The sequence below is a fragment of the Ambystoma mexicanum genome, chromosome 2p (assembly GCF_040938575.1).
Source record: "Ambystoma mexicanum isolate Mex_15411 chromosome 2p, UKY_AmexF1_1, whole genome shotgun sequence".
Taxonomy (NCBI): Eukaryota; Metazoa; Chordata; class Amphibia; order Caudata; family Ambystomatidae; genus Ambystoma; species Ambystoma mexicanum.
Genome location: NC_090923.1, coordinates 1,390,158,614 through 1,390,182,921, shown reverse-complemented (window position 1 = coordinate 1,390,182,921; position 24,308 = coordinate 1,390,158,614). Strand labels below are relative to the sequence as shown.

Below are 24,308 nucleotides of genomic sequence, written 5' to 3'. Positions count from 1 at the left end.
CCAGGGTACAATGCGTTGCAGTAATCGAAACGGGACAGGACTAAGGCTCTAGCCAGGGTGATACAGCTGTCGGGTGAAAGGAATTGTCTGCAAGCGTTGATGAGTTTGCAGGTGTAAACTGTGGCTGAGGTGGTGGCATTTACTGCTTTGGTAAGGGTCAGCGATGAGTCCAAGTAAAAACCTAGAGACTTTGATAGTGTTGCCATCAATTTCAAAGGATATGAAAGCATCATTTAGTTTGGAGAGTCTGAATTGGGATCCTAAAATGAGGAACTCGGTCTCGTCGTTTAAGCGGAGCCCGTGGTGTGCCATCCAGGTTTGAACGGTGAGGTAAATGGAATTAAGGGTGGCGGAGTCTGCGTCATGGTCCACGGTGATCGGGATGAGGATCTGTGTGTCATCTGCATAGTTGGTGTAGGTGACACCCAGGTCGTTACTAGGGCAATTTAAGACTCTATGGACTCCACCCTTCATAACCTTAATTCTACCTCGGCATCAGTTTTTGATAGGTTAATAAATACAATTTCTGATTTTCACCCTCAGTCTGATCCTGGCCCCTCCCCAGCAGTGTATGTTACCAGAAAGTGTTCAGCTAAATCCAAAAACTTGGAAGGGAAACGAAGTCCTGTGTGCAGTTCAGTCCCCTAGAAGGGCTTTGAAGTGTAAGTTGGGGGGTGGGGCAAGGTCAGGACCTACTGTTTACCACCCCTTCATCTCCTGTGTCCTCACAGGATAGCTCAGAGGATTACGAATCCCTGCCTAAGAGATGTAAAAAGAGGGGGTCCCCTACTGGTCCTTTGCTAGATGACAGGGGGGTGCCTTTTTGATCCCTCCCTCACCCAACACCCGAGGTCTGCTGAGTGGCACCTGCCTAGCGCTGTCTCCACCTTTTTCCAAATTGGGTCAGGAGACCCTTACCAAAGGAAGACAGGAACAAGCTACGTTCTGAATGCCCCTGGCCGGTTATTCCTGATAAGGTGGCCCTTGCCCTGGATATTGACCAACCTATGGAGTCTCTTATCCCAGAAAGGAAAAGGAAAGGATCCTAAGAAGGGGGGGGAGGGGTTGGAGGAGGGAACAAGGCCCTGCGGAGTTGACAGGATAAGTTGCTGGATATGTTGGGCCCTTTAACTGAAATTTTCGAATTGGCAGAGGAGGCTGCGCTGTCTAATACCAAAGTTGATGTTCAAGCTCTTCGAGGCTGGGTGCAAAGGGCGGTCGGCCTCCTCGGCAATACCAACGCCGCCATTCCCAAGGAAAGGCTCAAGTCCCTACTTATGTGCATTGATTCCAAATGACAAGATATGGCAGAAGGGGAAGCAGGCCCTAAAGCCCATGGCAACCTGTTCGGTGATGGTTTATAAAAAGGACCCATCTGCATACTTTCATTGCCCTGGATAAGGCCCAGACCAACATTAGGAAGATTTTCGCCCCAAGGTTTTTGGCAAGGCCGGACGAGGTAGGGCCCCGCTCTTCTGGCTGTTTTTCCTGGGCTTCTACCCTTCCCAACCAATACGCATCCAGAGGTGCACATCATTCCTCCTCTGCCAGAGGAGCCCAGGCTATTTTATATCCCCAGAGGGGGTTTCCATGGAGAGGATGTCCGGCAGAGGTGCGGTTAGAGCAAGGAAAGCTACAGGTATTATCACGTATTTTAAATGTTTCTTCCCGCAAAGATTTGGGGGGAGGAGGGGTTGGCGCAAGGTTATTTTCTCAGTGGGAGGGGTCACTTGCGATCCTTGGGTATTGCAAACAGTACAGGGGTTTCAAACAGAGTTTTACTCCCCTCCCAGTCAGCTCACTCCTCCCCTTCCCCTCTTGTTCGACAAGGCCAAACATAGGTTGGTGGATGCAGAGGTCCGGGATCTCATTTTCAAAGCCTCCCAGTTCCTCAGCACGATTATTCTAGTCCCAAACCTGAAGAAGGGTTTCGCCTTGTCAATTTACGAGCCCTCAATTAATTTGTAGTTTATCATCACTTCAAAATGGAGGGCAGTCACCTCCTCAGGGACACCCATCTCCCTGCAGATTAGATGGTCAAAATATACCTTAAAGATGCGTACCTGGTAGCCTCGGTCTGCCCCCTTCAACAGGAGTTGCTCCAGTTCCAATGGGGGCTCGTGTGGGGGTGGGAGAGGGGTTGCATTTGGCAGTTTGCCTCTCTCCCATTCGGCCTCTCTTCAGCCCTGTGGTGTTTCACCAAGCTAATCAAGCTGGTGATGGCTCTCCTTAGGTCAAAGGGGATTTGACTAATCATTTATCTGGACGACATGCTCCTCTGGCGCAGAATTTCCAGATTCTCCAAGATCACATGCATCCAACGATCTCCCGGTCAGAAGCCCTAGGCTTGGTCATAAATGTGAAGTTAAGTTTCCGGCCTACACAATGGCCAGGGTTGTGGGGATGCTCTCCGCCTCCATTCAGGCCATCTTTCCGGCGCCCTTACATTACAGGGCTGTACAACACCTTAAGGGCAGGCATCTCTGCAAGAATCTATCGTATTCACAGATGGTGCTCTTGTCTCCCGACACCAAGTTGGAGCTCCTTTGGTGGCGCAATCCTATGACTGCCTGCAATGGAAAGGCGATCTTTGGTCCGTCTGCAGATGTGGTTCTGGAGTCCAATGCCAGCAGGGCAGGTTAGGAGGCCAATATAGGTCAGGTTTCCACTGGAGGGGAAATGGTCAGTTCGAGAGAAATATCCACATATAAACTGTCTGGAACTGCTAGCAGGCTACTGAGCAGTCAAGAGCCTCCTCAAGGATCAGGGAAATTGCTGTGCCCTTCTTCAAATGGGCAATATCTCGGCAATGCGTTACATAAACCATCTGGGGGGGACCCGCTCCAAGGTACTGGCGGATCTAGCGAGAGAGTTTTGGCACTTTTACCTAGACAGGAACATTCTCTTGAAAGCAGAGTACCTCCCGGGGGCCAACAATACGGTGGCAGATTGAAATTCCAGGCATCTTCAGGACAGGAGCGACTGGATGCTGAACAAAACCCTTTTTTGCCAGGATCCTGTCTCTGAGGTCTGATTCAAATAGACCTCTTTGCATCAAGATTCAACTGTCAAGTGCCTCTCTTTTTCAGCTGAAGGCCCGACCCCTTGCTGCTAGCGACCGACGCTTTCCTCCAGGATTGGTCCGGTCCCCTGTCCTATGCCTTTCCCCCGTTCACCATGATCGCCAGACTCCTGGTGCCAGTGCGCAGACAATCTGCAACTCTAGTAATAACTCCCTTTGGGCCCTCTCGGGTGTGGTTTCCAGCCCTCCTAGAGCCGGCAGTGGATATTCCTTGTCTTCTCCCTTTCCACCTAACGGACCCAACAGGTCTTCCTCACAAGCTGGTCCTTTGGGGACATCTCTGGCTTGGAAGATTTCAGGTCTTCCTGGTGCTTCCAGGGACTTTGCAGGACTCTCTATCATCAAGAATTCCTGGGCAGCTTCCACTCAGTCAGGTTACTCCTCAGCATGGAGCCGCTGGTGTGTGGCTTGACACCTCGATCCCATTCCTGCCCCTCCTGTAGAGGTGGTAATTTCTTTGTTGTCGAATTGTTCAAAGAGGGAAAGGCTTATAGAACTATCAATGGGTTGAGGTCAGCTATTTTGGCTGGCCATGTGTTGATTAAAGGAGAACCAGTGGGAAAGCACTTCTTAGTGCATAAGGTCCTTAACTCTATTTGCATTAAGGTCCCGCCTAAAACTAGGTATTCCATCCTTTGGGACATCAATATGGTCTTGGACTGGTTTCGCTCTTGGCCACATTATGACAAGTTATTGTTGCAGCAACTGTTTCCCAAGTTAGCCATGTTACTGTGTCTCATTTCCATCAAAAGGGTTTCAGATATAGAGCTTTGGATGTCGATAAAGTATTTTCCCCGCAGGGGGGTAACCTTTGTTTCCAGGAGAACTAAATGCATGATTTCTTCCATTTCATACCCTGCTTTTCCAGAAGATCTCAAACTCTGTTTTGAATTAAAGACGGAGAGGCTTAAGTCCCCGGGTACCTCTCAGCTGCTTATTTCTTACAGAAAACCCTATAAGCCTGTGTCCCGGCCACTTTAGCCAGGAGGGTCAGATGGGTCATGAAGGAGGCAGGTATTGACATTTCTTCTTTTGGGGTGCACTTGGTAAGGGGTGCTATGGCTTCAAAAGCAACCCTCCTGGGGGGAGGTGTGGAACAAATTTTGAAAGCAGCTGATTGGTCTAGAGAGTCCACAATCAAACATTTTATCATAAGTGTGTTGATCATGTTGCACTTAATGTGATGCAAGGGTTTTAAAATTGCATAATATGAAGCCTACTGTCTTGACATAGAATGATTAATCCCCCTCACTAACATGAGAGGGGTTTTATATTCTAGTAAAGACAAGGGGGCAAGTATTATGACCCTTTTCCTGGAAGTTTTGCATGCAGCTTCGGAGTGAAATGAACCAGCCAAGGAGGTTTCTTGAGTGCCCCAGGATGGTTAGGCATAAGAAGGTCCCAGAGCTGGTCATGGATTGGGTTGTCCGCACTACAAGGTCTTTTCTTCAGGGATGGCGTCTGATGTGGTGCAGCTACAGAAGAGGATTTGATACTAGAGAAAGGGACTTATATGGGGGAGGATCTCTGCCCATTGGTTGCTAGCAGTCTTGGATTCTGGAGTCCTCCCATTATTGTCACTGAAATGCTGTTTTTCAGTTTGATTTAACGAAACTTGTTTTTGTTTTAAAAGTTATTTTCTGGTGTGGTGTCAGAAGTAAATGTTATAATACATAATACTCGCCCCCTTGTCTTTAATAGAATCTAAACCGCCTCACACGTTAGAGAGGGGGGGGGGATTAATCATTAAGGGCTCTCCAGCTCTCCTCTCTGCAGCCTAGCCTGCAGTAGCTTGGAACAGGTGAATGCAACCACGGCCTCCCCAGCTCTTAGTAGCTTGCTGCAAACAAATGTACTTAGCATGCTTCCTTCAGCTCGCTGCCTTTTGGACAGCATACATGTACCAGAATGCATCAGCTGGTTTAACCCAAAACCCGGAATGGAACATGAAATTAGATTGGCCCAAAACTGCAGTGGTAAAACAAGTAAATAAATGCAGAGGCAGTTTGCAGGTTTTAACTTTGCAAGTATACCATGAACAGAGTCTCTGAATGTGTGCATGTAGCAGTGCAGGGTGGCAGGAGAGTAGGATTGTGACACTACCAAGGACTTACCATCGTCTGTACCATCCAGCCCACTATGGGGCTGGATGGAATGCTTGAGAATTACAACGAAAACAAAAAAGGACAATACCTCCCCTGCCCATATGTAGGCTTGGCAGGGTAAGGGAAGACCTGGAAAAAGAAAACAGTTAGAAAAAGAACAGTTGAAAGAGGGGCGAGAAAGAGAGGCAGAGAGAGCGGCGGCTGATTTTGGTTGCTTCCCCGGGTTTGGGGGTGAACTTTGGGTCTAGATTGGCAGCAAGGGTTGAAAAGCCTTTAAAACTGGTAAAAATGCGAGGGTCGACCCAACCTCCTTGGTCGAACCAGCTTCCCACCCCACCGGCGACCCGGTGGGGTGAGAAACTGGTTCCCATGGGGCCTGTCCCTGGCCTGGGGTGCGGGAGGTGGATACCTAGGGGCTACATTGAGGTTTCATAGGGCCTCAGAATTATTCTTTTATCTGTCACTCAGCCTTTGGTCAGCCACAGATTTTGGTGTTTGGGTAGATTTGAAAACACAGAGAAAGAAGTCAGTAAGAAGAATAGCAAATTTATTAATCGTACAACAAGCCATAAAAGGTATTTTGCCAATATCCTGCTCCTGCACTTCTGACAATGGTTCACATATATAAAAGTATAGATCGGTAGCTATCAACCATGTGGATATATTCCAATGAGTGACATTTAATAACCAAGAAGTGTATCCTGTAGTTGAAAGCTACAGGTGTATAATTATTTTTGGTGTAGGGCCCTCCCGTCACCTTTTCCAAACCCTTGGCTGTCCCGTATGAAAAGGCATTGCAGGGGGGTGTAGAGGAGGCATAAGAGACCATATACAACATACAAAATACAAAGGTTCTAAACATGGGTTTGTTGGTGCAGGAAACACAATGGCAATAAAGTCATTTTACCACCAATTTCTCAGATTGTAGAATCCCATGTTGGTGATTAAGTGGAAGAACTATCTTAGAACTTGCTGGAGGTTTATCCTCCACTCCGCTGCCGGCAGCAAATACTTTAAATCCCTAATGGAGTCCTACAACAACAGCAATTGATATAAACGCTTCCATTTTGCCACTAAATCTGGTGGTTTTAGCCCGAAAGTGGTAAAAATTGTAAACTAGTTTGGTGGTATTTCCACAGGAAACATTTAATGATGCCCAAAGTGCCCTCATCCCACAGCACCCTAAAACAAATCGTTCACAGTGAAAAGATCTTTTTCTTACGATCTTTTCACTGAAAGGTTGCTTTAGAAAGACTGCTACGTGACCAGAGAGCAATCTTTCTAAAGCTCACGGTCATGCCTCTGCCGCACACCAGTGCGCGCAGGGGCCCGACAGGCTCTGCGGGACCACAAGAGCAGGACCAGGAAATCGGGCAATTGTGTGGGTGCGTGTGTGCTGTGAGTATGTATGTGTTTTGGTTTAGGGGAGTGGGGGGCAGGGGGTTTGTGGGTGATGGTTTGTGTGTCTTTGTTTAGGGGATGGGGGTGAAACCCCCCTGAAAAGGAGGAAAACCACATTTTAAAAAGGTCTCAGGAGAGAGAGACCTGTCTTTTTTTTTCTTGAGACCTTTAAAAAAAAAAAGGTCAATTCACATAGAACCAAAAAAATATCTGCCAGAGAGAATGCTGTATACCACTTCTGTGACGTCATTGTAGTGGATTATGAAAGAACATCACTATTTATTTTTCTTATTACAGTCATCACCATTAATTTAGGTATTCATTTATTTTTGCAATTGTAAACCGCAGAAAAATCCGGGGGCATCAAGGCTCTGTTGCAGGAACCAGTTACATGTGGCCATTTAAGCAAGGAAGAATACAGTCAGAAAGATACAGTTGCATGCAGACACAGGTGGTAGATTACAAAAGTGGCGTGTTACATGCAAAGGTTCATACAGGGTAATTCATCCCCTATGTGAAGAACCAGGTTTTAATAGAATTCTTTGGCTCTCAGCGCATGAGAGAGGGAGTTCCATTGTTTGGCAGCAATGCAGGGAAAGCTAGAGACTCCCAGTTTGGCACGTTTGAATTTGGGCTGGACTAGGCGATGGGTGTAAGGAGTTCTGGAGGGACAGAGCCAGAAATGCACCTGTGGGTGATGGAAAGGGTCTTGAACTTAAACCTTTCTTGGATTGGGAGCCAATGGACGGCTCTCAGAGCGGTCGAGGTGTGTTCCATTTTAGGGATGTTTAATGCCGCATGAAGGGCATTATTTTGGATTGTCTGTAATTTGAGTATGTTGTGTGCGGTCGTGTCAGCAAAGAGTACATTGCAGTGGTCTAGCCTGGCACCTACCACAGCCTGGGCAATCGTTAGGCAACTATTCGTAGAGTTAGTGTAGGCTATGCCAAGGGAGTCCAAGTGGTCAAAGAGTGGTTTAGTGAATATATTGTGTATTGTGGGAGAGACACAAGACCCTTGTGGAACCCCACATTTGATTGGAGCTGGTGGAGCACTTGCATTTTACGCAAAGACCCTTACGGCTCTTCCTTCTAAGAAGGAGGCGATCCAAGTCATGGCTTCCAGCGAGATTGACGCGGAGGTGGTCAGGTGATGGCAAAGAATTTTGTCGACTAGGTCTAAGGCCACTGATAGGTCAAGGAGTAGTAACAGGGCAGGTTTCCCCTTCATACCGGAGCTCATCAATCTGGTTTTTCAGATCAAGGAGTACCGACTCTGTGCAGGGCCTGGCCGGAAGCCAGAATGTTGCACTCCCAAGATGTGGTTGGTTTTCAGGTGATGCTGGATTTGGACATAGACTGCTCTGACCAGGATTTTCATTAAGAAGGGGACTGTAGTAATCAACCTGTAGCTGTTAGGGAGGGCCGGGTCCAGGGCTGGAACCCAGGCTTCCTTGAAGCCAGATGGGACACAGCCGGTCTCGAAAGAGGCATTAATTTTCGCACTATCTTTGATGAGACCGGCACGGCAGATGTCGAATTTACATCTTGAGACTCTTTAGGATGTGAAGTGTTTCCAGTTCATGGACTTTATGGAAGCAGAACATTGGGATGCTGAAGTTGTTGGTCGTGGGAGGTCGAGTGTCAGTAGGGGCTTGTTGCATGGGTTTCAAGGCAGATAGTTTGGCAAGGATTTGGTTGTGTAGAGTGTCCATTTTTTGTAGCAGAGCATTTTGAATATCGGTGCACCATTCTTTGGCTTTCCTAAGGGTAGAGGGTGTGGTGCTAGGAGTTGCGAGCTCTTTGAGAATGGTGAATAGTCCTCCGATGTCAGATTTGGCGGTGGAAATTCTAGCATTGAAGGTGGTAGCTAAACTGAATAATGTCTTGTTTGTAAAGTTTATCCTAAGGGCATCTGAAAGAGTTTTTTCCAGGATGTTTCAGCAAGTCGTTTCTTTGCTCTGAGTTCAAGGAGGTCGGGGAAACTCAGGAGTTAATATGTCCATTCGGTTTAGTTTTTTTGAGAACTAGGTGTCAACTGCAGGTGCTAAGAGTCATGAAGTATAGGTGTGTGAGGATGTTAGGATCCTGAGAGCAGAGGTGCTCTTTTTTGAGTGAGGAAGGATCCGATACTAATAGGTTTACGAGAGCCATGTGTCATGATTGACGGTAGTGGGTTTGATAAGGTGCCATGGATCTCGGGAAGGGATGATAGGATGGTTAGACTATGGACAGGGAGTGTTGGATCTAATGGTGATGAGGAGGTTGAGGTCCGCAACCCAATCTAGGGTGCGGCTTTGGCATGGGTGGGCGTGCTGATGCAGTGGCTGAATTCAAGGGCATTCAAAGAATTGGCCATGGAGGAAGCTAGTAAGTGGGAGAGGTCTTTCAAGCCCAAAGTCACAAAGTAGAATAACTTTAAGGGTTTGATGTTATCGCCCATCATGAGTAGAAGTTCTTCGAAGGTAAGGGTAGGGTCCAGTGGTGGTAAATGACTTGGACTGCGATTGTGGAGGCGGGGGAGGTGGACATCGTAACAGAGATGAGATCACAGTTCTTGTTGGAGGTGTTGAATGGTCTCATGCAGAGGTGGCCTTTGGCTAGGATTGAGACTCCACCGCCTGTGGCGTTGAATCTGTCGTTCCTGAGGATGGTGTACCCTGCGAAATAGCCTGAGAAAGGGCAGACGGCTGCATGAGCCACGTTTCCATGATCGTAAGCGTGTTAAGGTTGTCTGTTAAGAGGTCATGGATGTCCAGCGCATGCGCTGGTAGGGAGCAGGCATTAACCAGAGCCACATGGAGTGTGAGCTTTGCAGGTTCGGTACATTTACTAGAATTTGCATTGTATAGTTGGCTTTCCTGACAGTTGGCATTAGAGTCCTGACTGGGTGCATCAAAGGTGTAAGCAGTGGGGATAGGATCTGTGTCGTTTGACATGAGGCAGAATCTTTCCCCGTCTGGCCTGGGAAAGTTAGTCGCTGTGCTTGCATTAAGGGTAGTAAGGCAGTTGGCATGGGTAGTAAGGCAGTTGGCATGGGTATTACGGTTGTGGGCAGGACCATAGTTATTGGGTGCATGGCAAGCAATGCTGTTAGGGGCGTCAGCACTGGGTGTAACGCAGGCTGTAACTTTAGCAGCAGTATTGTTAGCAACATAGCAACAGGGCAAGTGATGACCTTAGTGGTGCTGTGATTAGGTGCATGGCAGTCAATGACATTGGTAATAGTACAATTCGTTGTGGGGCAGACAGATACAATTACAGCATTGTTGTTAGGAGGAAGGCATGAAGTGACGTTGGGAGCAGAATAGATGCAGGGCAGACAGTCACATTTGAGGCACTGTTAGGTGCAGGGCAGGCAGTGATACTGGCAGCAATACTGTTGCGACCGACGGTTACGTTTCCCGCACTCAGGATAGGTGCCTGGGAGGCAGAGGAATTAACAGTGTGGTAGTTTACAGGGTGAGTTATGTGAGAAACCTGAAGGTGTCTCACCCGCTAGTCCCCGGAGATCAGTCATCCAGCAGGACACGGCCAATGCTATTGGACCCAGTTCCTGGGGGGTAGGTTTACCAGTGAGGGAGGATCCCCTGGATGGGGGTGTCTTCGGCGAGCAGAAGTGGGACACTGACAGGTGAGATGCAGTACCACCTTCCTTGTAACACCTTTTTTGGATCCTAGAAGCTCCACCCCCACCCCTTTTCCGACACAAACACTTTCTCACACTGTAACAGACAACGGACTAACACTAGAGCCGTTTACCGGACATGTCCCAACACACGGGTCAGGCTGAGCCAGGCAATTGACAATAGCCACGAACACCGGACGGCCCTTTACCTTCCCCACAGGGATAAAAGGCGGAGCATGAGATCACACTACGAGCAAGGTCAATGCACGAGGAAACAGCTACACCAAACCGGCAGTTCAAAAGGAGGAGAAAGGCAGAGAGACCTGGAAGGACGACAAAGGGGGAACTGCCCTTGCCCTTTTCAACTCAGACCCGCAAAGCCTCCGAATGGGAAATCATAAGACCGGGAGGTACAGTTGGCGTGTGGAGGAACAGAGGTCAACGGTGCACGGGGGCCCTCTTGCATTGATAACACAGCCGGGGAGGCAGGCTGGCTATCGTGGTACCGTCCTTGACTTCAGAAGCAATACAATCCAGCGGGTTCAATACAGCCAGCAATTCTGAGGAAATTGATAGCAAACCGAACTGTGTTGAGCCGAAGTTTGCAAGTGGCAACATTATATGAACGCAAGGAACTTGAGAAGAAAGAATGTGTGTGTGTGTGTTTCAACTTTTGGGAAAGCCCAGACAAGGGCCAGCTGCAGAGTGGTCAGGCGCCACAGGAGTGGAGTGCTCATTGGAAGAACTCTCGCTGGCCCCTTTGGTTTTGAGTTGAACTGCAAGTACCAGAAGGCCCTAGAAAAAAGCTGGCAGGAGATGTCAGAGTGGTCCTACAAGGGTCATGTCAAATCCCTTGTACAACCAAAGTCTCTGACCCAGTGCCGAGAGAATGATAGGGGAAAAGGGGACCCCTGCTTTCTGATGGAACTGAGCAAAACATGAACTGTGTTATAAAAGGCTGTAGTAAACCCGACGGGGGGAGGCCCACTTTGCAAGGGGGATCCGAGCCCAGCAGAGGGAGATCTAGGGGCGGAGAGCAATCCGCCAAGGTGCAAGATCACACCAGGAACTTTTGTTTGTTGTTTTGATCCAGAAGGCCTTCTAATGCAAGAGACTTTGTAGAAAAGAGACTTGGCCCTTGAAGGTTCTAGTATCGTGGAATGGACTTGTGAGCCTTGTGCTGGAAAGGCCCAGGAGTGCACTGTGCTCAGGAGTCCAGCCTTGTCCCGTGCGAATAACGTGGGGATGAGAGACCCCACCATACCATCCCCACTTATTTTATGAACACTTGTTTCTTTTCTGATGAACATTATCCCACACTCTTTTTGTAATTTAGTAGTAAGGACTGGCAATAGGTTTTTTAGTTTAGGCCTTTATTTGACCAGACACTACTAGGACTGCCTTATTCTTATTTGATGGTCATAGCTTGCTCCCATTTTAGCTTTAGGTTTAGCTTAAGGTGTTTTTCACACCCATGCATACAGTTTAATAAACAACCTTGAACTGTGATCACGTGTGTCTGTCTTTACTGTTGCCACCATGAGTTACTTACAGTGGTCGCTTTAACAAGGCTCACAGTCCCAGTCTTTGGACACACCATGTGTGTAGTACGGCAATTGAAAGATCCAGGCTGGCTAGATGCAGCAGAAGAAAAAGTAGCATTTTTGGTGGTGTTTGCAGTGAGCCTCCCCGTGTGGTTTGCATCAAGGGGAAGGATAGATACAATTGCTGCCAGGCGGCATGGAGAGGCTGATTAGGCACTTATACTCTATGTGCTTCTGAAGAGAGACAAAGTCCTTTAGCGTCTGTGTAGTTCAGGGATTTCGTTTTTCTGGCAGTGTGAGATACAGATTTGTGATCAGGGTTTGAGGGGCAGGTGGCTAGCGTGGGCTAGGGCCTGAAAATTACTGCAGGATAATGAGATGGCTTGTCTGTAGGAAGCACATATGGAGCAAAACTGATTCAGAGAGATGATGGCAATAAGCAAAGAGTTTTAGTGAGAGAGCACTTCTGTGCCTCAACTTTTCGATGCTTGGAAGCAGCTGGTTCTCAGCTGCAGATTTTTCTTTGATTGAAAGAGCGGGGGGGGGGAGCAGAAGCTGTGCGACAGAGGTTCTTGAAGGGCAGGCTGCATTAGCCATGCAGGTAGCTTGGCCTGCTGGGCTCATAGATGCTGCACTTGTGTTTTCCAACACAATGCGCTGCTCTTTTTTTGCCTTGGTACACAACCCCAAGCCCGTTCTCCTCCTCCTCCACATATTTCATTCCCATCCTAAAAAGTTGGTATATGTAGTTCGATTTACACTGTTCTTCTGAGAAACAAATACAGATGATAAAACCAGTCAAAAAGTAATGCTGATTGAGATTCATTACCAAAGAATAGCTCTGCCTATGTGCTGGATTGTGAATTCTATGTCAAGACGGTAGGCTTCATGTTATGCAAAAAAAAAAAAAAATTACTACTTGACACCATAGAAGCAAAGAGAAAAAAAAACTTTGCACAAAATAAGTTTTTTTTTACTTCAAAACTGAAAGTCAGTATTTCAACCAAACTGAAGGGAATATCCCAAACCAAGATGGAGGATAGGTCATGGCCTGCCACCAACCAATAGGCAGGGATCATCCCCATATAAGCCCTTTCCTTTAACACATCCTTTTTCTATGCTGCTGATGCCACAAGCTGAGTCACTCCCTTCATTTGTATACTTTGCTGCTAGTGAAGTGTTCTTGTCAGTTTTGTAATATGATATTTTGTAGAATATGAGGTTTACGATAATACATTTAGTTTCCCTGCTTAATTGTTAAGGTGCCGTTCACTTAGTGGTGTGCCTCATTTGTTATTGAAGGGTGTGCTGTGTACAGCCTTGGCAGAGGCCTCTACCATCAGGCCTTTCAACTTTTATTCATTATTAGCACCCAGCTAGGGTTACTGAGGCCGCAGGAGGAAACGCTCGCCTCGCTCAGTCGCCGAAGCGACGAGCGCTCTCGGGCCAGGCCCTCTAGTGGTCTGACGCGCGCAGACCGCTTTTCCTTCAGTAGTGCGTGTGGTGCTGCAGCGGATGTTCAGAGGTTCGGTAGCCCCGCCCACGGGAAGCCTGCTCGACGTCCAGGCTTCAAACACAAGGTGGTTTTTCTCTCGTTAGCTGTAAGACTCAGGCTGCCTACGGCCCGCCCCCAGCTGAGGGGGAAGATGAACCACTTTTGGCACAACGCCTGCGCGGTGTGTGTATAATAATCACACTTACAGTGCCTTACTGTTCTTCAGCAGTTACGCTGTGTGAACAATTTAACATCCTTCCCCTAGTGTTCCACAAGACATTGTTTATGTAATATCTTGTTTTTCTATCCTCCCATAGTTTTCTTTTTCCCCCTGTATCGTGCAATAATGGTGGCCAGTAAGAAGGGGCGAGGGCCCTACTTCAGCTGATGCAAGTACACAGGTTAGACCATCAAAGAAAAGTGACAAGTGGGGGGAACATAGTTCAGTCACAGGGTCAGGCGAGGAATCCCTTCAGGCCCCTCGTCCTGTAACACGGGCAAATACAGGCTACACTGGATTCTGCCCTGCATGACCTTAACTCCACTCTTGCCTCAGCTTTTGAAAGGCTTTAACAACATTTCTGATTTTCATCCTCGATCTGAGGCGGCACCTTCATTCCCGGCACACATGCCCCGAAGTGTTCTGCAAAGTCCAAGCACTTAGAGGGACAATTCAGCCCAGTTCCCAGGGCCAGGAACTCTCCCCTAGAAGGGTTTTTAAGTGAATAATTGCAGAGGGGGGGTCCCATCTCCCTCAGTCTTTACCTTCCTGGGCAAGGTCAGTCAGGGGCGGCTACTGGAGACACTTCTGTGCCAAGGACTCAGATTCCCCGCCCAAGAGACTTAGGACGTAAGGGTCCTCGGTTGAGCTCTACCAGGGGGTTGGAGGCCCATTACTGGATGAAAGTGGCGTTTCTTTCTTAGATCCTTCCCTAATTCAGCATCCCAGGTCAGCGGAATGGCATCCGTCTGACATCGTCTCATCTTTCTTGAAACAATGTGTTAGGACACCCTTGCTTAAGGAGGATAGGAACAAGCTCCGCTCGGAGTGTCCTAGGCCTGTCATCCCAGATAAGGTGGCCTTTACTCCGGATATTGATCAGCTCATGCTTTCATTTTTGTCCCAAAAAGGGAAGGACCCCAAAAAAGGGGTGGATAAGGCCTTGAGGGGTTGTTAGATATCCTGGGTCCCCTGATGCAGATTTTTGAAATGGCAGAGGGTGCTGCAATATCTGAATTGCTGATAAGACGTGCAGGCCCTTTGAGGCTGGGTGCAGAGGGCGGTTTGCCTGCTTGGCAATATCAACAACGCCATTTCCAGAGAACGGCGTAATACACACCTCATGAGGATCGATAAATTGGCAGACATGGCAGAGGCGGAGCAGGTCCCAACACCCAGGGCAATTTGTTTAGGGAAAGATGCATCAAGGATCTGTCTGCCTATGTCCATACCTTCACAGCCATATGGTTTTCGCCCCCAGGATTTTTGACAAGGCCGGAAGAGGTAGAGCCCGCTCGTTTTCCCGCTTCTCCCAGGGATCTTCCAGTCCCAGGCAATATGCTGCCAGAAGTCCCCACAATTCCTCCTCTGCTCGAGGGGCCCAAACTATCTTCTACACCTAACTGGGTTTCCAGTGGAGAGGTTATGGTGGCAGAAGTGCTGGTAGGGCAAGGACGGCGCCAAGTAATACCACATGTTTTAAATGTTTCTTCCCACAAAGGTTTAGGGGGAAGGTTAGCCAGGTTTATTCCTCAGTGGGAGGTTCTTACTTCGGTCACCTCTGTGTTACAAACTGTTAGAGGTTTCCACAGAGTTTTATTTCCCTCCATGTCAGATTGCATGCCTGCTTCCGCTCTTGTTCCCCAAGGTCAAGCAAAAAGCAGTCGCTGCAGAGATCCAGTACCTTATCTGCAAGGGGGCAGTGGAACCAGCCGTGTTCAAAGCCTCAATTCCTGAGCACTATCTTCCTGGTCCCAAAACCAGAGGAGGGGTTCCATCGAGTCATCAATTTGCAGGCCTTCAACTCTTTAGTGGTCTATCAACATTTCAAAATGGAGGGAATTTACCTGATCACGGACACTCTTCTCCCTGTGGACTGGATGGTCAAGATCGACCTCAAGGATGGTCAGTTTGCACATTGAAGTGGTTCCCATAGAGGTAGGGCCTCCGGTTCCTTAGGGCACACACAACAGAGAAACAATAATTCTCTACTGTGGACCCCCTGAGCGCTCTGTCCTCAAGCTGGCGACTTATGAATCCAATAGGGTGTTACTTACCTTTCTCATCTACTTGTGATAATACAGCTCCTATCCCAGTGTCAGAGGCAAAAGTCTGCACAATAAAAGGTCTTTGGTAATTAGGGCCCTGAGAACAGGTGCCTGACACAATGAGCCTTTTAAGCCATTGAAGGCCTTCTCACAATCCTCAGACCAAGAGACCTTCTTGGGCTTCTTAGGAGTTGTGAGAGCAGGCAGATTCTATAGTACCCTGTGAGACCTAAAAAGGCTCTCACCTGGGTTTGTGTAGTGGGGGTAGTCAAGTCTTGTACTGCTTGTACTTTACTGGGTAGGGGCTGTATCCTCGCTCCAGCTACTTCATGCCCAAGGTAGACAACTGAACCTGGACCGATCCGGCACTTACTGGCCTTTATAGTCAAGTGGGCCTTCTGAAAAGCCTGTAACACAATTTTAAAGTGTTTCACATGATCCTCCCAGGTGGCACTGAAAACTGCTATATCATCCAGCTATGTAAGACAGAATTTATCCAACCCATTAAGGACATGATTCACAGGCATTGCGAATGCGGTCTTCTCATTGGCATGTTCTGCTAGGGCTATTTGCCAATATCCTGCAGTGAGGTCAAATGTGCTGAGGTACTTGGGGGCACCCAATGTATCCACCAGCTCATCAGTTCTAGGCAAGGGGTGTGCATACGTCTTAGGTACAGCATTCAGAGCCCTGAAATCCACACATAACACCAACTCAGAGGAACCTGCTTTTGGAACCAAAACCACAGGGCTGGATCAAGAACTACTGGGGGTTCAATCACCCCAAAATCTAACATCTTGTTGAACACTGTCTTGTTGTAAGATCTCGGCTTATCCAACATTCTGTATCCCCTACTTTTAGTAGGTTCACCATCTCCTGTGTCAAGGTCATGTTTGCACCAAGGTGCTAGGGAAAACACCCTAAAAGTAGCAGTCTGAAGGCCTGCCCTGGGACAGATCAGGAAGAAGTTCCGACTCTTCTTCCTCTACATCTCACGCCAACAGCAGTGCAGCCATTTCAACTCTTGGGATGAAAGCCTACAGCCTATTTACATGGAACACTTTTGGAGCCTGTCCAGCCCTTCCAAGGTCCACTAAATAGTTAACCTCACCCAGTGACTCCACCACCGAGTAAGGGCATGACCCTTTATCCTGTAAGGCGCTAGGCCGTATAGGGTTCATGATCAGGACTTGCTGGCCTGGTGTAATGTTGACCAGGGACGCCTTCTGGTCATACCAAGCCATTGGTTTGGAGGCGATATGCTGAGGGAAACGTGCAAGTAACCTCACATTGCATCCATGTGGTTTGCATACACTTGCACATAAAGTTGCTGCCCCTATCAGACAACTTATTTAGGGAAGCCAACCCTAGTAAATATGCCAAGTAAGTAAAGCTTTTGCAACTGACTTAAGAGTTACAGTCTTCAATGGGATGGCCTTGTGATACCTGGTGGCATGGTCAACCAGGATAGACCTATAGCCTGAGGATGTTTATGGGTCAAGGGGACCAAACAAATGTCAATGCCTACCCTTTCCAATGGTACCCCCACAACTGGGAGTGGTACCAAAAGCGTGGATTGTTGTGCCAATTTTCCCAGATAACTGGCATGTGGCACAACTCCTGCAGTGACTTTCTACTTGCACCCCCATCTTGGGCCAGTAGAAGTGCATGGCTAACCTTTGCTTGGTTCTCTTGATGCCAAGGTGACCAGCAAGGGGCATTTCATGCGCCAGCTGCAAGAGGAAGGGTCTTACACGAAGAGGAACGACCAACCTCCTTTGGTCTCATTCTGTAGACTCTGTGGGCTCACTGTAGAGGAGTCCACCTTCTCAATAAATTCTGTGCTTCCCAGAAGTTCACCCTTAAGCTGGGAGCAGGCCTGTCTCCTTAGGCCTTCCAAAAGATGGGCACTTGTGTTGGCCTTTACTAAACTCAACCCGACCAGGACCACTTTCAACCAATAAACTTTGGAGTTCAGGATGCTCATGTGGATTAAGTATTTTAGGCAACACCTCTTCCTCGTCAGATTCAGGTGTTTGGCCAACTACCTCCACCTCAGTGGTAGGTGAGTTAGGTGGTGGGGGGGGCGTTTTCTTTCCCTTTCTTGACTCCTTTAGCCTTGGGTCTCCAAGATCATTCCCCAGCAGGAACTTACCTGGGACATGCCTCTGCATGCTCACTGGAATCCTGACGCCTGCACATTTTACTAGAAATGGTAATGTGATTACTGGGAACTTGAGAGGGGGGCCATCAGTTACCTTGGTGGGCATCAACGGAGCTCTGGCAAGTTCCTCTGGGTCTGCCAAGGTAGAAACCACCACTGTTCAGCTGGCCCCACTATCCCCAAGGGCAGGAGTATCTACTCCATTGTATCCTTAAAGTAGCGCTTAGTGTTATCTCGAATGCTAGCATAAGCCTCTGGGACTTTAGGCTCCCAGGGAAAAAAAGGACTACCTCAGACTCTATCCCACTGGAGAAGGTGTCTGGGGAGAAGGCGGCCCCTGTGATCTATTCCTCCTCCTAGGAGGGGAAGGCCAGACTCACACAGGGGACCCCCAAGGTGTTGACTTTACATATGGGGTCCCCCTTCACATGGTCATTTGCTCCGCAAGCCACAATGGATCCACTGGGTCTTGGGACATAGGGAGGCTGACTAGTAAGCCTCCCTATGTCCCACCAGTTAACGTGCGTATCTTGCCCTTTTACGCATGTAAATATGGCAAATACGGACCATTTAATTTTGTACTGCGTACCGTGTTCGCTTCGATTTATTAATTTAAAAAAAATACGTTCCACCACTAGATGGCAATGTATCATTTCTTTTGTCAGCAGCATAGCCTTCTTATGCATGATGGTGAATTTCCAACTGAAAGACCAAATCTGTGACAGCTAAGTGAGCAACACAATAAAGCATGCACCCTTTTAAAATGTGTTCATACCCATAACGTATGTGTTGGATAAGTTTTACTCTCTTGCAGAGGAGAAAACTAATTTTTACTCTCTTGAAATTGCATTTACGCTCTAATTTGAAAAATCATGCGTAAAATACTCCCACCTCAAAATCTTATCTGGAGCACTGTTACTAGTTCTGCTTGGGAGGACAACTCCCACTACCCTGAACATTCTCTTGGGACTTACCCTTGATTTATTTTGTGGCTTTTTTGACAGGAGGTTTGATCAGATCCACCACCCTCTTTATCTTTGTGATTTGTCCCCTGCTCCTGCTTACCGGGAGTAGACTTGTCCTTATGGGGCACTGTGCGACACCCATTGCCATGGCTAACTTCTTAAGATCTAACTCCTTTGAATAAGCCAAGTGCTGCTTAAGCTCAAGGGAAGAAGATGCAAAAATATGTTCAAGCATGACTAATGAAATCATACCCTCAAAGGTGGAGACCGTATAGCCTTCAACCTATCCAGTCAAGTTTTTCAAGGAATCAGTAACATGGGACACCCAAGTGTTATCTTCTTTCTTTTTGTACTCCAAGTCTTTAAGTCTTTGGCAGGAGTCTTCCCAAACTTCAAAATGAGTTTGCTTTAATTTAGCAAAGTCTACTCTTTCAGCCCTAGACATTGCCATAATAGCACTGCAGCCAGAATGGGGTAGTCGACTGAGCAGACATGCAATCTTGTCAGCATCTACAACCTGTTGAACTTCACATGCATACTCAAATGCAGTCAACCAGTCCATAATGTCATTCTTCTCATCATATACACTGAGCAGAACTTTAGGAAACCGTGGATGAGAGGAGGACCCAGACCCATGTCCAGATCCGTTGGAGGAGCCAATTGAAACCTGAAGCTTGGCCAGTTCCAACTGGTGATCCCTGTCCTTCTGTTTCTGCCTGCACAACTTTCAGTTTTGACATGTTGAACTAAAGCTCTTTCTGCTCAAACAGCAGTTCTTGCTTCTTGAATTCAAGCATGGCATCAGCATCAGAGCTGGCAGAGGATATGTCAGTGAGAGCAGCCCCACTACCTTCTGCACTTTCGTCTGTGGTAATGGCATTGAGTCGCACCTCTTGCCAATCCAGGATCCTTTGGCTCATTTCACTCTTTATTTATTTATTTTGACATTTATATACCACACCGAACCCTGAGGCATATGGGCGCTTTAAGCTTAAGAAGGTGGCTACAACGATTACAAAGTGGAGTAATGTCCAAGTACACACGTTGGAAAAGCCGGACCTCATTTCACAAGGCTACAAATGGTAAAGTCCAGGTTCATGATATTGAAAAGCCTGGGATCATGTTGCAAGGTGGCTACATCAAAACAAGTAGTTACAAATGGTAAAGTCCGGTGCATGATATGGAAAAGCCTGGCCTTACTACAACCTGGCATTTAGTGAGGCGGCTACATCAGAACATAGGTGATAAATAAGCATGGTTCGAGAATATAGGAGAAACAGAAGTGCCAGGGGTAGCTAGAGAGAGGGGGGCAGGGGAGGAGGATCAGCTAGGAGCAGCAGGGTGGAGTAGTACAATGCAGTCACTGGCTAACCAGGTTTTGCGGAAAAAGCAAACAAACAGTGTAGCCAAAGATAGCAACAAGAATTCGAATTGGCGACAGCAGTTTACAGCAAGCCAAATTCAAAATGGCAACAGCCGCTGAAAATAGTCTGGATTCGCAAAGGCAACAGCAATTAAAAAGAAGCTAAATTCGAACCGGAGGTAGAAGGTGTAAGAGATAGTGCGGTTACAAGTTATGGAGTGATCTTTGCAGGTGGGTAGGGTGCAAGTGGGACACATGCTAAGGGTAAGTTGGTAGGGGGGCATTACAATGCTGTGTTAAGGCCGTCAGCACAGTAGGGCTTAGTGTAGGCAAGAATAAATGATGGAAGGTGTTCTCTGCATGGAGAGAATACGGTGGCAACTGCAGGAGAGTAGCCCAAAGGGTGTAATAGTCAAACATTAACATGGTGTAGATGTGACACTGCGTTAGGCCAATGTGCGGGAGATCACATTCACCAGTAGTGAAGAGGCACCAGAAGAGTAAACGAAAGTCACAATAGATCAAATTAGTAGGAACAATGTTAGCGAAAGGCTTGAGGCCTTATCTTAGTTAACGAATGGTGAGTGCCAGAGGAATGGGTCCAAGGTTGTTGCTGCGGTCATCTGAATGGCTGGCTCTTAAAGTCAATAACTGCAGCTGCGATGTGCATGCAGTATATTGGGGTACACCTGATCCTCTGCACGTGGCACGTACAGGTACAGACAGGGCCTTCGATGCGGACCTTAGAGCAGACGGCACGCTCAATCGATTGGCTAAAGGAGGTTTAAGCTAGCCAATGGGAGTGGGAGCTGGTCCAGGGCAACAGCAGGGGGACTCATGGCAAAAAAGGGCAGCCATATTAGAAGGCCCATGTTAGATCCATAAAGCTACTGCAGAGATAAACATGTGAATACAGCACGTGTAAGGAGATGAGGATGCTTTTCTTTTCTTGCAGGGAATGTTGCAAGATAGCTCAGTGAATTAAAAGTAAAAGGCAGTACCCCATTTGTGGGGGAGGCCATACCAGCATGAAGGCCTTAGATCATAGCTCTGCAGTATTCCTTGTTGACTCTGGAGCATCGGTCAGCTGCTCTCCATCTCCTTCCTTGCCGCTGAATGAAAATGAAAGCAAGCAAGCCTCTCTCAGTACACAGCATTCTCAATGTTTCTGACTTGGAAGCATTCAAGGTTGTGTTGGTAATTGTTTCCATGAGTAGACTTGTCCTTATGGGGCACTGTGCGACACCCATTTTCCCCAAAGTACCCTGTTGCTTGCCTATTTTAGAGATTGTAGGGTTATTCGGTTTCCTTTTTTTGTTTTCTTTTCACACCACCTATGGATGTTTTATTAGGGCAACCCAATCCTCTTCATCTATCAAGAGGAAACGTTTGGTAGACTCCACACCTCCTACTTTACCCCCTTGGCTTAACGCCAGAGATTGGGTGGCCTGACTGGTGGGAGTACATCCTCTTTTCTTACGTTTCAAACTGCCACTCTCCTTCCCTCCATTTGATTTCCTCTTCGCTTTGATGGTTTCCGTACTTTTCTTTTTATTTAATACGTCATTTTTATTTGGCACAGCTGGTGGTGTATCTGGTTCACAAAAGGAGTCTTCTAGGTCATCATGAATCATTAAGAGAAAGTCTTCCACGTTTCAGGGTACCCGAGTCAGAAGTCTTGCCTCCCCAGCATTTACGTTGTCTGTGGGTGAAGAACAAAAATTGTTTGGGCCCAAATGGTCCTCCCATTAATTTGATTTGAGCCTACTTGTTTTATTACTTTCTTTAAATTGTTGTTGCTCCAGAATGACACATCGTGAATAGGGGCTTCAATCATTTCATATATTCTGGTTCACAACTATCCTCAGAAGAAATACAAGAATCATCAAGTAGAGACAAAGAGGCGTGAACTCTAGCTGCTATTTTTTCTAAATCAGGATATATTTCTAAATTCGTTGCACTCAGCCCATCTGAATCTTGTTTAGGAACCGCGCTATCAGGCTCCAACGCCTCACCCCAAAGTATAGGTTTTTTTTAAGTGTATACACATATTCAGGAGGAAGTTATTATCGATTGGGTTTTCCTCCAAAGGGCCAGTGTTATTCAATCCTGAGTTCCCTTTGTGGATTTGTGTCACAGTTCTGGTGTTAAGACTTACAGTATTAGATACTGGCTTTAAAGTATGTTGTTATCTTATCTTGAGCCATGTTTGGCTCCCCTCTTTTTTCCCCCCATACGGCTTCCACCACTCCCAATGTCATACCCTCTGTAGCTGTATTTGTCTGGGTTTTCTTTTTCTTAATACCAATCAACTTTGTCTCTACTATTACTCCATGTGAACATTTACAGGCCAATTTAGCATCTCAACTGGCATCTTCTTTTGGTCGCTGGCATGGTCAGACTAGGCGATTGCAACGTTATCGCCCATTAGGTTTTTGTTCAGCCCCAGTTTAGTAATCTCGTACAAACAGCAAATTACAACAGTGATTCAAAAGTGGGTGCACCGATACCAGTAAGCGTCAAACTTAGTGCCTCCACAAGGAGTATCCGCCCCGCTCACCACGAACAGCACTCACTGAAGCACCCGAACGATGCGCACGCCAGGCTGTATTTGTATGGTGGCTGAGAAGGGTGGGCGGGCCAACCAATTTGACAGATTTAAAAGTCCCAGAAAGCACTAGAAGGAGGAAAGACCAACAGAATATGCAGTGCTTGGTCCCGTATGTATTTGGATTCAAAGATAAACCTCCAAGTTAAAGCCCACGACGCACCAAAGCAAGATTTCCTTAGTCCTGGCAATAATCCCCCAGCCTAACAGCACTTGCTGAAGCACTCGAGCGATGCATGCGCCAGGCTGTATATGTATGATGGCTGAGAAGGGTGGGCGGGGCCAACCAATTTGACGAATGTAAGTCCAATAAAGAACAAAGCAAGATTTTCTCAATCCTGGCGAAGATTTTCTCAGTCCTGGCGATAATCCCTCAGCCAATCAGCACTCGCTGAAGCACTGGAACAATATGCATTGTTTATTAGATGTCACTTGTAGGGTATCCTTTCCTGTCTATAGATATAATTCCCTTAAGTTGTTTCTGTATTGGGGGTTGGGCATGCTCACACCGAGACCCAGCCCTTCATCTAAAATGCTCCAGAAACAAGAATCAAAAGAGCCTTTGTACCCCGTTTGAATGGCTGATGTTCCTGCAATTTTACACATCAAAAACTTAGCTGTTCGAATAACTATGTATGGCTAATGGTTACAAACATTTTAATGTTAGGGCGAGTGTTGTGAACCGTGATGTGAGCACCATGCCATGTGTCTTATTAATTTAGAGAATACATACAATCCTTTTATCACAGACTTTGTTTATCAAATATAGAGATCTCTGATCACGGTTATATTCCTGACATGCTCTGTGATTTGATGCAAAGCATACAGGAACCCTCATTGGTGCCATTTGTCCACCTTCCCACTCTAAGGGGTATTTTAAAAGGGTGCAATAAGAGTGTACCAGACTGTCCATTTTGGAATGATAACCTATCAGAAAATAATTCATGGTTAGTCTAGTATTGCCCCTTGCAAAATACAAGTTAGTTGGTATGAACAGACCACCTGCCACCCAGTGCCAGTGGGCCCTCAGACCCAGGCAGGCTGGTCACACCGCAGTGTGCCAGTTTGGTGAAACTGCATTGAGGCAAGGCCTTCCTTAAGAGCAGATGACAGAAAAACCATTTAATTAAGCAGCAATAGCTGTGTTTTCACATTAGATTTCGTCTGTAATGAACTTGAATTACAATGTAATGAAACCAGCTTCATTTATATAGCAATTATTTGTCGATATTGAGGAGTTTTGTCTAACGCCACAGAGGTGCAGTTTGGGAGTGATGTGCGCCAGTCGAGCGGGGCGCATTCTAGTCTTTCGTCCTCTGAGCCAAGTTGACTAGAAACTGCCCTGCCTAAGGGGGCCTTTGCCCTAAATCTGCTGTTAATGTAACCTCTCTAAAATCTAGAACTTGTATTATGATGTGCTCTACTCCTTGTAGGAGCATGTATTGGTAATACATTGCAGCAACTATTATCCAATTTTATGTTTTGGTTAATGTATTTGTAAATATAACAGAACTATGTTCTTCCCCCAGAGACTCAATGTCAGCCATGCTATGGTTCTCTCCAGGCTACACTACTGCAATAGCCTCCTCCTTAATCTTCCTTCCACCACCCCGCGACCCCTCCAGCTTACCCATAATAGGGCAGCAAGACTTATCCTTGGCCTCAAGCCCAGGGACCGCATCTCTC

The 24,308-nt window shown here is 47.1% G+C and overlaps 1 protein-coding gene across 7 annotated transcripts in view; it reads right to left on the bottom strand.

The window, feature by feature from the left end:
• The window catches only part of ANAPC15 (anaphase promoting complex subunit 15), a 108,104-nt gene that overhangs the window by 82,012 nt on the left and 1,784 nt on the right, over positions 1–24,308 (bottom strand). The window lies entirely within an intron of this gene.